The sequence below is a fragment of the Vicia villosa genome, linkage group LG2, assembly GCF_029867415.1.
Source record: "Vicia villosa cultivar HV-30 ecotype Madison, WI linkage group LG2, Vvil1.0, whole genome shotgun sequence".
Classification (NCBI taxonomy): domain Eukaryota; kingdom Viridiplantae; phylum Streptophyta; class Magnoliopsida; order Fabales; family Fabaceae; genus Vicia; species Vicia villosa.
The window spans coordinates 188,261,093-188,273,162 of record NC_081181.1 but is presented as its reverse complement, the minus strand read 5'-3'; positions in this window follow the sequence as shown (position 1 = coordinate 188,273,162).

The window sequence follows — 12,070 nt, the reverse complement described above, 5'->3', positions numbered from 1 at the left end:
GTGTATCGAAGGCAGCATCATTAGGGTCGTGACCTTTTTATCGAGGCAACACGGCTGAGGTATCCTCGAATTCGAGGGACGAGGCTTATTCTGCAAAAACACAAGGGCAACAGGCAACAGGCAACAGGCAACAGAGAGGGTTACCCAAAAAGCGTGCGTGTGTGCACCAATCATGTGATTCAATTCAGATTATATTATCTTGTGTTTAGTTATTCTAATTGATTCAGAGTTGCACTCCCTAAATTACTAACCACGCAGTATATAATAACATAAAGCAATAAAGGGGCGGGAAATTGTAACCAGCGGATCCCTTATCGGGGTTGACACAAGTAATAATAAAACAGAGAAAATATTAAGACAGGGTTACCAGTAACGTAGCTTTGACAATTGATAAACCTGACAAAAAAGAAGAAACAGAAAATTGAAGGTGAGTGCATAATCGGTTCGAGGGCAGACTTCATTAATTAAGAAAAATAAAATAATGAAATAAAGGTAAAACAGAGAGAGTGTACTTAGCTTTGGTGTTTGCCTGACAGGGTTGAGGGCAAGGGTTTATCAGAAACATTGACTCTGATCATTAGAACAGACAAGGAAACGGACAAGGCGTGAGTGTATTATTAATTCGAAGATAATCAGGGTTAACGTAAATAAAATGAAAGAGAAATAAACTAATAATGAATAAATAGGGAATACTTAGCTTTGATTCGAATTTGATCTGATATGGTTGTTAGGCGCCTTTAGGATTGACCCTGAAACAAGGCAGAAAATAGGTGAAGGCAAAGCAAACCCTAAAAGTAAATTAATTTAAGTATAATTAAAATTAAACAGAATAGGACACTTATCTTTGAGGTTTGTTGAAGGCGCGCCTTCGGGAGAATCATGTTGCTAACCCTGATGATGCATAGAAAAGAAAATAAAATCAGTGTAGGGAATGGTCATCGTGAACCCTGATTAGGGTGCCAATTAAGAGGAATAATTTAATTAATTATTGGTCTAATGACCTAATTAATTAAATCGAATTGAAAAATAAAATCGGATACGAAATATATTTTTTTGGAAATTTTTTTGGGAGTTTTAATGAATTAATATGAATTTTGAAAGGCTTTTTAAATAATTAAATCAATTTTACTATTTATTTAAAATATACAATAAATGCTTTATGAAATAATAAATATTATATTTTTTATAAAAAAAGAACATATAACTTATATATAAAACAAAATTTGATTGGCAAAAAAAATATATAAATAAATAATTAAAAAGAAAATTTGTATAATTAAATATAAAAAAAATTTGAGGGACTTAGCGTTTGATTCGGTGTGACGCATCTCTGGAGGTGTACGATGCACATGCGGCTTGAAGGACGTTGGATCAGAGATAAGCGTGATCGGATGGCCAGAGAACGTGGACGCATGGTACTTGCGTGGGCTGCTGGAGTATCGGATCATTCTGCATCAAGAAAGTCCAGCGCGCCCTTTTTGTTTGAATTAGACCAATGAGGCGTTGACACCTCTCGTCTTCTTCGCCCATCCCTGCAACTTTCTGCTACGAACCTACAGCGGCGGTTTAGCTACGATTTTGTGACCAAAATTCTGTAGCAAACTCCATGATCCTTGAACCTGCATGAAAACGTTCCAAAAACAAAATACAATAATCCAGATCGATAGTGTGCAGCCTTGCGAACCTAATGGGGGCCTTAATTCAACCTGAAATCGACCCTTTCTACGGATCCCTAATTTGAAGGCCATAAACCCTAAACATGGTGGAAGGCTTAATCTGCACAGAAACTTAAATCAAAACATCCAGATAGCATCGTGACATCAATACAAACACAAATATATTATCAATTCATATGCAGCATGAGTAAGTGTATGAAATCGAAGTTGAGAAAAAAATTGCTCATTCATGGACGTATGATTACGTTTCTGAGTGGCCTGGATTGATGAGGATGACTGGAACGACTTCAGGAACCTTCAAATAACGTGTTGCAACGCTTAGGAGGCTTCGAATCTTCTTCAAACTCCAAAAACGATCTTTGAGTTTTTCTTGATTTTTAGAGCTCGGGTTTATGGCTCTCTGTTGCAGAAAAATCGAACCCTTGTACCTTTGACTTGTTATCTACTTATAGGAGAGTGATTAGGGTTAATAAAACTAGAAAGAATCTTCTTGAATCTTTGATTGGAAATTTGGCAAAATTTGATTTGGAATTGTTTCTAATTTGAGCCAATATTGATCCAATATTTTTTCAATCAAATTTGCACGAAATTGTGATGTTTATGAGACATAATTGGAAATTAAATTTGATCCTTGTAAACACTTGAATCAAATATTTGATTTTTCTTAATTTATTTGATTTTAATCCCTTTTTTAATTGAATAAAAAATCATAATAAACTAAATAAATCTCATAAATTCGTGGGAATTGATCCTTGGGCTTTAGATGACTTGTGGGTCAAGCTTGAATCAAAATAACTTGGGCTCATTTGTAAAAAAAACCAAATTCTTTCACATTTTCCCCTCCAAAATAACCCAACTTTGACAAGGCCTATCTCTCTCAATTTTTGAGGTATGGAAGTGTTCTAGTACTTTTTAGAAACCTCAAAGAGTCCTCTAACCATTGTCTTTGGTCTCATATCAAAATTATTTTCCATGCTCATTTTATGCCCTTTTGAAAAAAAGTGTCTTTTTGTTGACTTTTGAGAAGGACCTATAATGTATGAAGCCATATCTCTTAGATTATTGACCTATGAGCTTTGATTCTTGGACCATTGGATAGAGGAATGAATTCCCTTCAAAATGAGCTTTGGTAGGAATTTTTCTGATGAAGTATGAATATTTGGTGAATTTTCAAAGTTTGGTTGACTTATTCAGTTCATGCCCAAAATAGTAACTCTTGACTTTTGACTTCTCTGATCTTTTCTTGCATCATCATGATCAACCCTTGATCAAATGATGATTTTAGGGGTATGAGGATGTTGTTGACCAAATATCTTGAACTTTGACTGTATTTTGGCTTGAAATGACTGTTTTGCCCTTGAGAGTCGACTGTTGACCTAATCATGATTTGAGGGACTAAGTTTTCTCTGTTTGTCTTGAAACTTTATATGGAGATACTTTGGGATGTTAGTGACCTTATGGAACCACCTTGAGCCATTGATTCAATGATTTTTTGTCGAATTAATCAAACCCTAGTTTAGAGTTTCTGTGTAGGAGACTGTGTTTTGGAGCTTTGTGTTTTTGAATAGCATGGGCAAATTTTGGGGTATGACAGCTGCCCCTGTTCAATTATCTTAAACCTGAAGATGTAGAGTGGTCTGCATGCCAGTCGGTATCTGAAGGTAGAAGATGATTGAACATAAGAATACCAAGAAATTTGCCCTATTTGAAGTAGGAACTTTTGTCGGAGATGGGCTTGTGGATGCCATCTGGTAGTTGAATTTTGAGAAGATGTTGTTTGCGCTTTGATCGTGTCATTACCGTTCGTGGTAGATGAATTAGATCCTTGGGAATTGATCGTGTCAGTATCGTTCGTGATACTTGAATTAGATCTTGGAAAGATGATCGTGTCTTCATCGTTCGTGATGATAGAATTAGATCTGAGGAGATAATCGTGTCTTCATCGCTCGTGATGATAGAATTAGATTCTCTTGTCGCGTCAGCACCGTTCGTAGTGACTGAATTAGACTTGGAAGGCCAGTGATCGTGTCCACACCGTTCGTGATGATAGAATTAGACCTCTGAAATTTGATCGTGTCAGTACCGTTCGTAGTATCTGAATTAGACCTCTGAAATTTGATCGTGTCAGTACCGTTCGTAGTATCTGAATTAGATCTTCTGTCGTGTCAGTACCGTTCGTAGTAGCTGAATTAGACTGAGAAGGTCAGTGACCGTGTCTACACCGTTCGTGATGATAGAATTAGATCTCTGAGAGTCGACCGTGTCAGTACCGTTCGTAGTAACCGAATTAGATCTTTTGTCGTGTCAGTACTGTTCGTAGTAGCTGAATTAGACTTTGAAAGTGATCGTGTCATTACCGTTCGTGGTAAATGAATTAGATCTTCGAGCGTTGATCGTGTCAGTACCATTCGTAGTAGCTGAATTAGATCTTGGAAAGTTGGAGATTTCGTTCATTTGTCGGTACCTGTATTCTGAAAAAGGTAAGGTTAATCTTTATGCAATGTCATGATGCATGGGTTATGTAATGAATCCCTCAAAATAAATGAGAGCTTTTGCATGTTATGTATGAGTTCATTATGAGGTAATGTATGCAATGTATGAATGACATATGATATGTGAATATGATTTATGTAGATCTTTTGTCCTTGTAATTGTACTGTCTGATCTTGTCTTGAAGATGCTCAGCTGGGAATTTATGATTTCTGCTTGGAGATGATCAGTGACTTGATGTTCCCTGATTGGTGATAAAGATATTGATAAATCGTGTTGGAGGAGAGCGACAGTGTTGAAGATGTAAACTCTGTTGGGCAGCCATGTCTTTATCGGGAGCGTTTGAAGATATCTTCTTAATGATTACTCTTGTGGGGATATGATCTTGTGAACCCGGCTTTGTGGGGAGACATGGGTGAAAGTTGCCCCCAGTATTATAGTAACTACTACTTGATTTAGGACACGTCACTTAAAATGTCAAACGGGACTTGTATAGATTTGCCCCAGTTAGCATGAACTTTGGAAAGATTCACCTTGCGAGGACTTTATAAGATGTGCACTTTAGGAGACATGCCCCTGGTAATCATATGCCCAATATGATGTCCTATGTTGGTTGAGAAGTAGCTTCAGATCTTCTTGGATGTGTGCCCCTGATTATTTTGGCATCTTTGAGAGATTCTCGGAAACTTGACTTGATTGCCCCAGATTGTTTGGACAAATAGTTTGAAACCCACTTGAGGTGTATGCCCTTGATTGTTTGGCTTCTGAGAGATTCTTATAATCTTGACTGGATTGCCCCAGTTTGATCAGGAACATAGCTTGAAACCCATTTGAGGTGTATGCCTTTGATTGTTTGACTTTTGAGAGATTCTTGGAACCTTGACTGGATTCTCCCAGATTGATTGGGCAAAACATGCCATGCCCATTGTATACGTGGGAGACATTTCTTCTCGAAGTAATTTTGTCTATCGGGATAACTTTCAGTCATTAGCCATACCCTGTGCAAGTTCTTTCTGATGCTAACATTTGAAATTATGTAGCAGAATATGTTTAATAATGAATTCATGAGATGCAGTGCATACGTTTGTCTTGAGTTTTGAGAAAAACATTAAAACAAGAGATGTAAAAACATGATATTTGTAACAACGTGATGTTTGTAAAAATGAAATATCGACTCAGCATTTTTGGTAAACCTTAAGGAGTCAGGATACCTTTTTGATGACAGTATGCTTTCGAACTAACCATGCTTCAGTTAGGACTTTCAAGGGTTGTAACGTGGCTTGGTTCACGGTTTAAGAAACAAAGGATAATGGCTCAAAATTTATTTATACCCATCCCCTTCTTCGTGATGTTCTTCAGTCCTAAGCTCAGTTAATTCAACTTATGCATTCAGGTTCCAGGAGACTTTTGGATTTGTACCTTTGATGATGATGATGGTTCACAAGCAAAGAGATCTTTTGAGATGGCAGTCACTTCTTCCTTTTGGTAGTCACAACATTGTTTTGTTCAGGAATTTATTGACTTTTTTTTTCATCTTTTTGATATCCCTAAATTTTGCCTGAACTGTTTATTTTGGAGCTTACAGTCAGCGGGATGCCTTGATTTTTTTGCCTAAGTCATCTTTTTGATTTTTGACTTAGCAGGCTTTTCTTTGTATATATGTTTTTCATAATTTTTTTTTGAAAGATATTGACTGCCTTGCTTAATGATTGGTAAACCAACATTGGCTTTTGATTGACCTCTCCAACACTTCTTCGATATGTGCGGATGAACGTTGGTGATTGAAACCATTGTTGAAAACTGTACTGAATGATTCTCTTGAAATAGAATGCACAGCCAAATTAACTGAGAACTACCCTGCCCCAGGTTAAAAATGCGGGTGTTTCGTACAAAAAGAAACTTCTACTCCTTAGGCTCAAAGGGGTTGACGAGGGATTACCATCCTTATATCTCCACTGTTTAGGAATTAAAATAATGCCTGTACATCATCAGCATAGTCCATTCAAAAGCATACTGTATGAGGTTGCGGTATCGTTTTCGTCATCCTCCCTCAAAAGGCTTACAACTTAGCAAGAGTTGAATAATCATAAAACATATGCAAAGTAAATACGCAATTTAAAATGAGTGATAAACGAAATAATTTATTCAAGACAAATATATGCAATGCACTGATGATGATTATTAAAACAAATAATGTCTATCATAATTTGAATGTTTAAACAAACAGAATAGAAATTGCAAATGAAAGTAAAACTAATGATCTAAAGTTCATCCACTATGACATTAATCATTCTTGTCGTGATTGTGCCTGGGAGCAGGGATCACTATAGGAGTCTGGGGATGAGGAAATTCAATTTCACTAGCATCGATCATGTCTTGAATCTTGTTCTTCAATGGCCAACAATCATTTGTATCATGTCCAGGGCTATTGGAGTGGTATGCGCACCTCGCATTGGGCTTATAGCTGGGAGCGGAAGTGTTGGGCTTTACAGGAGGACCCCTCACAGTGATCAAGTTCTTTCTCAACAAATGTTGTAATGCCTGAGCCAGTGACATGTTGATCTTTGTAAACTGGCGTTTAGATGTATTCGACTTGCGTCTTTGTTGCGGAGCTAATGTAGAGGTCAGAATTGTCCCCACAAATTGGTTGGGTTCATTGTGATCTTTCTGGTCGTACACAACGTGAGGTTCCTCAGGAGACTGGCAGTTAATGATTTTGTCATTGATTAAGTCTTGGATCTTATTCTTCAGTGTCCAACAGTTATTAGTGTCATGTCCAGGACTATCAGAATGATACGCACACCTTGCATTAGGATTATAACGAGAAGAGGAAGTACTAGGATTCCTCGGAGGGTCCTTCAAAGTGATTAGCCCTTTCTTCAGCAATTGTTGCAACGCTTCGGCCAGAGTCATATTGATCTTTGCGAATTGGCGCTTGGGTGTATCTGACTTGTGTCCTTGTTGTGGAACTGGTGTAAAGGTCAGAATTGTCCCCACAGATTGGTTGGGTTCATTGTGACCTTTCCGATTGTACCCAGTACTGGCCATATGAGGTTTCTCAGGTGAAATGACGTCAATGATCTTGCAATCAATGAGGTCTTGGATCATGTGCTTCAATGGTCCACAATCCTCTGTATCGTGACCAGGACTGTTTGAATGATAAGCACATCTTGCATGGTACTTGTACCCAGGAGCGGGATTAGTAGGAAGTGAATATGGAGGCAATAGAGTTATCAAGTTCTGATTGAGCAGTTGTTGCAGAGCTTGAGACAGCGACATATGTAATGGAGTAAATGACCGCTTAGGCTTGGATCTCTGATTATCTTGACCACCTTGATACTTGTATTGATTCTTCTCCTTCTCGATCAGAAGTGCCTTCAATTCTTCTTGCCCCTTGGCCAAGTTAAGGATCATTTCTTGGAATTGGTTGTTCTGAGTTTGGAGATTCTTCACAGATTGTTCGAGATTCATCTTTGTTACTGAAATAAACAGCACAAAGAAGAGGCATTTATTTTACGAAACCTGTGATGCAATGTTTATGAATGATATGATTATGCACATGCAATGTTCTCAAGGAGTTAAAGGCTTTTTAACACATTTAAAAGAAAAGAAAATAGAAGCAAAATAAATTAATTAAAAATAAAAACCAATGTATTGTTTATTATTTTTGAAGTTACATCGAAGAAATACTATATAATAAATATAAAATAAGAGAAGTCAATCTTCAAGTCGACGCTTTCTCTTCAATCCTCTGATTTCCTCTTTATGGGCTTTGACCATCTCGTTCTTTTCTTGAATAAGCCTATCAATCTCTAACTCCCATGATTGTATTTGTTCAGGAGAGATAAAATCCTCAATCTTCCACTTGCGAGAGAAATAGTCAAGCATACTATCCCGTTCTTTAGCATTAGCCACTAATACTGCCTTTTCTGCTTCAACCTTTTGTAGACGCTTCTCAAGATCAGCCTTTTCTTGTCTTAAATGAGCAATGGTGGCAGTAAGGTCTTCGTTTGGAGCGGGTACATAAGGCTCCAATTCTACGTGAACTTCGGGAGGAGTGATCCTTGGAACAACAGGTGTGTCAGATGGATGTGGTATGCCAAACTCGACGACTCGGTCATAAATCCATTTAAAGTAGATATCTGAAGGAGTATCGATCCTCATTCCCAATTCTCTTGCACCCACCTTTTTTACTTCATACCAAGCTTTAATGAAGCGATTCTTCTTTTCAGTTGTATCTGAACCATAGTCAAAATTTTCCGCACTAAGATATATGGAGCGGGGCTTATCTTTCAAAGCAAAACCAAACTGATGTCGAGCAAGTATAGGGTTATAGGTAATTCCTCCATGAATGCCAAGAAGAGGCACATTAGGGAACTCTCCGCAGCGGTCATATAACTGAACTCCCTCGAATTTCTTTGGATACCAAATGATGTCGTCGTATGAAAGCTCCATAATCCTTTGAATCCAAGTCAAACCTTCTTCATTCTTTATTGAGGATCGGGGTAAGTGAGAAATAAACCACCTATGTAAGAGAGGGATGCACCCTAGAACACAACCTCGTCTCTTTGTCACTCTAGCGTTGATGGAATGCAATAAATCACCAAGTAGAGTAGGAACAGGATTCTTGCTAAGGAAGATTTTGATAGCAGCCCTATCAACAACTTTGTCGCAGCGGTGAAAAAGAACTTGTCCATATATCAACAGGGTTAGAACACTTTCCAAGGCATCCATGCTTAAAGCTTTAGCAAAGATCTTAGCTTTCTCGATCAAGAAATCCACAGGTATCCCAGAGTAGTCTCTTTTGTTGATCCAAACTTTGTTAATTTCTGATCTTGGTAGGTGTAGAGCAGCAGCAATGTCTTCCAACTTAGGACCTCCTTCCTCACCAGTGTAAGGGATTTGATCAGGTATGGGCATGTCCATTATGTAAGAGAATTCTTCCAAGGTAGGCACCAGTTGAAAATCTCTATAAGTGAAGCAATGGAGAAGGGGATCATAAAATTGCATCATAGAGTTAAGGAGAGCTTCATCCACTTTGGTTCGCATTAAACTTATCAGTTTGTTGAGAGATTCAGAAAGAACAAGAGAACCAGTAATATCATCACATAAGAGTCTTAATGTAGTAGGTACTTTCTTGAAGTTGAGGAAGAAAGGTTTTCTGATTAGGATTCCCATTATTTAAATAACCTACAAAACAAATTATGGTTAAAAGACCTTTTTTCTCCTTGAGATGAGTTAGCCATGTCATGAATGCATGTATGCATGATGCATCACAGAAAAACAAATCCATACAAATCACACAATTTTTGGCTTAAGGCTTGCATGGAGTTTAGATCAAGTGTCCTTCCCAAGGGTATTTCTATGGATAAGGAGATCTCAGCAACGGGTTCTACAAGTCATCCAGAATTGTCAGCCCTTCTAAAGCACCCTCGGACATGATGCATTTGCACCATGCAATGATACTTTGAGAAAGAACCTATCTGAATTGTAGCATCGGGTAGCGACTAGTCCTTAACATTTGTCAAGGGTAGTCCCCCCACTACGTTCCTAAAGGCCAGGATGGGTTAAGGGTAACTAAAGGTCCTTGAGCTCCGGCGCACCCACAGACACATACATAGACCTCCCTCATTTGAGAAAGGTGTGCATATGCTATGGAGTCCTAACTCAAGCGTGAACTTCATACTGACTCATCTCCCACATATGTGAAAGAGGTCCTTATGACTATGCCACTCCTAAACTTAGGTGTTCTTGAATCCGGGAATAGGATTCGTCCTTCAATTTTCCCAAAACGCCCCTGAAAAATAAAACAAACAAAACAAACAATAGAAAACATTTAAGTGAATCCTAAACTTTTAAGGTAACCCCTCTTTTATCGGAAAATCCCCAGCAGAGTCGCCAGTTCTGTAACACGGTGAACTGACTTTTTAATAATCGAAATGTCGCGGTAAGCAAGAGTCGCCACCGACTTTTATTTTATCCAAACAATATTCGGAAAGGCAAAAAGAAACAGAAAAAAAACCTTTTAAAAGAATTCTAAGTTCGGGGGGTAATTTATGCAAAGGGAAGGTGTAAGGCACCCTTTGCATCCATGGTTTTCCATGGGCTCTTAATTGCTTTGCTTGCTCGTTTGTTTAGAAAATGTAGATGAAAGAGATAGGGACTTTAGCTTGTGAATAAGCGTTGCCCTTTTGAAAAATTATGAGAAAGAATATAATAAAAAGGTTTGAGCATCGCAAGGCAATTAGGGGCAATTACCTTAAACTCAGATGATAGGTCTCTTTTTGCCTTTCAGAATGAAAGGGTCTATCCTTGCCATAAGAGGGCAGGAAGCCTTTCGTTTGGAGGTTGAAGGGTCGTCGAAGCATCCTTTGCCATAAGACTGTCCCATGCCATAGAAGGGCAGGTAGTCTGAGGCAAGGATCAGAATAAGCCATTTCGTAGGCAACCAGAGGATACCTCAGCCTTTTTCCGTAGGCAACATCCGAGGGTCGAGGTCATATTGTGTATCGAAGGCAGCATCATTAGGGTCGTGACCTTTTTATCGAGGCAACACGGCTGAGGTATCCTCGAATTCGAGGGACGAGGCTTATTCTGCAAAAACACAAGGGCAACAGGCAACAGGCAACAGGCAACAGAGAGGGTTACCCAAAAAGCGTGCGTGTGTGCACCAATCATGTGATTCAATTCAGATTATATTATCTTGTGTTTAGTTATTCTAATTGATTCAGAGTTGCACTCCCTAAATTACTAACCACGCAGTATATAATAACATAAAGCAATAAAGGGGCGGGAAATTGTAACCAGCGGATCCCTTATCGGGGTTGACACAAGTAATAATAAAACAGAGAAAATATTAAGACAGGGTTACCAGTAACGTAGCTTTGACAATTGATAAACCTGACAAAAAAGAAGAAACAGAAAATTGAAGGTGAGTGCATAATCGGTTCGAGGGCAGACTTCATTAATTAAGAAAAATAAAATAATGAAATAAAGGTAAAACAGAGAGAGTGTACTTAGCTTTGGTGTTTGCCTGACAGGGTTGAGGGCAAGGGTTTATCAGAAACATTGACTCTGATCATTAGAACAGACAAGGAAACGGACAAGGCGTGAGTGTATTATTAATTCGAAGATAATCAGGGTTAACGTAAATAAAATGAAAGAGAAATAAACTAATAATGAATAAATAGGGAATACTTAGCTTTGATTCGAATTTGATCTGATATGGTTGTTAGGCGCCTTTAGGATTGACCCTGAAACAAGGCAGAAAATAGGTGAAGGCAAAGCAAACCCTAAAAGTAAATTAATTTAAGTATAATTAAAATTAAACAGAATAGGACACTTATCTTTGAGGTTTGTTGAAGGCGCGCCTTCGGGAGAATCATGTTGCTAACCCTGATGATGCATAGAAAAGAAAATAAAATCAGTGTAGGGAATGGTCATCGTGAACCCTGATTAGGGTGCCAATTAAGAGGAATAATTTAATTAATTATTGGTCTAATGACCTAATTAATTAAATCGAATTGAAAAATAAAATCGGATACGAAATATATTTTTTTGGAAATTTTTTTGGGAGTTTTAATGAATTAATATGAATTTTGAAAGGCTTTTTAAATAATTAAATCAATTTTACTATTTATTTAAAATATACAATAAATGCTTTATGAAATAATAAATATTATATTTTTTATAAAAAAAGAACATATAACTTATATATAAAACAAAATTTGATTGGCAAAAAAAATATATAAATAAATAATTAAAAAGAAAATTTGTATAATTAAATATAAAAAAAATTTGAGGGACTTAGCGTTTGATTCGGTGTGACGCATCTCTGGAGGTGTACGATGCACATGCGGCTTGAAGGACGTTGGATCAGAGATAAGCGTGATCGGATGGCCAGA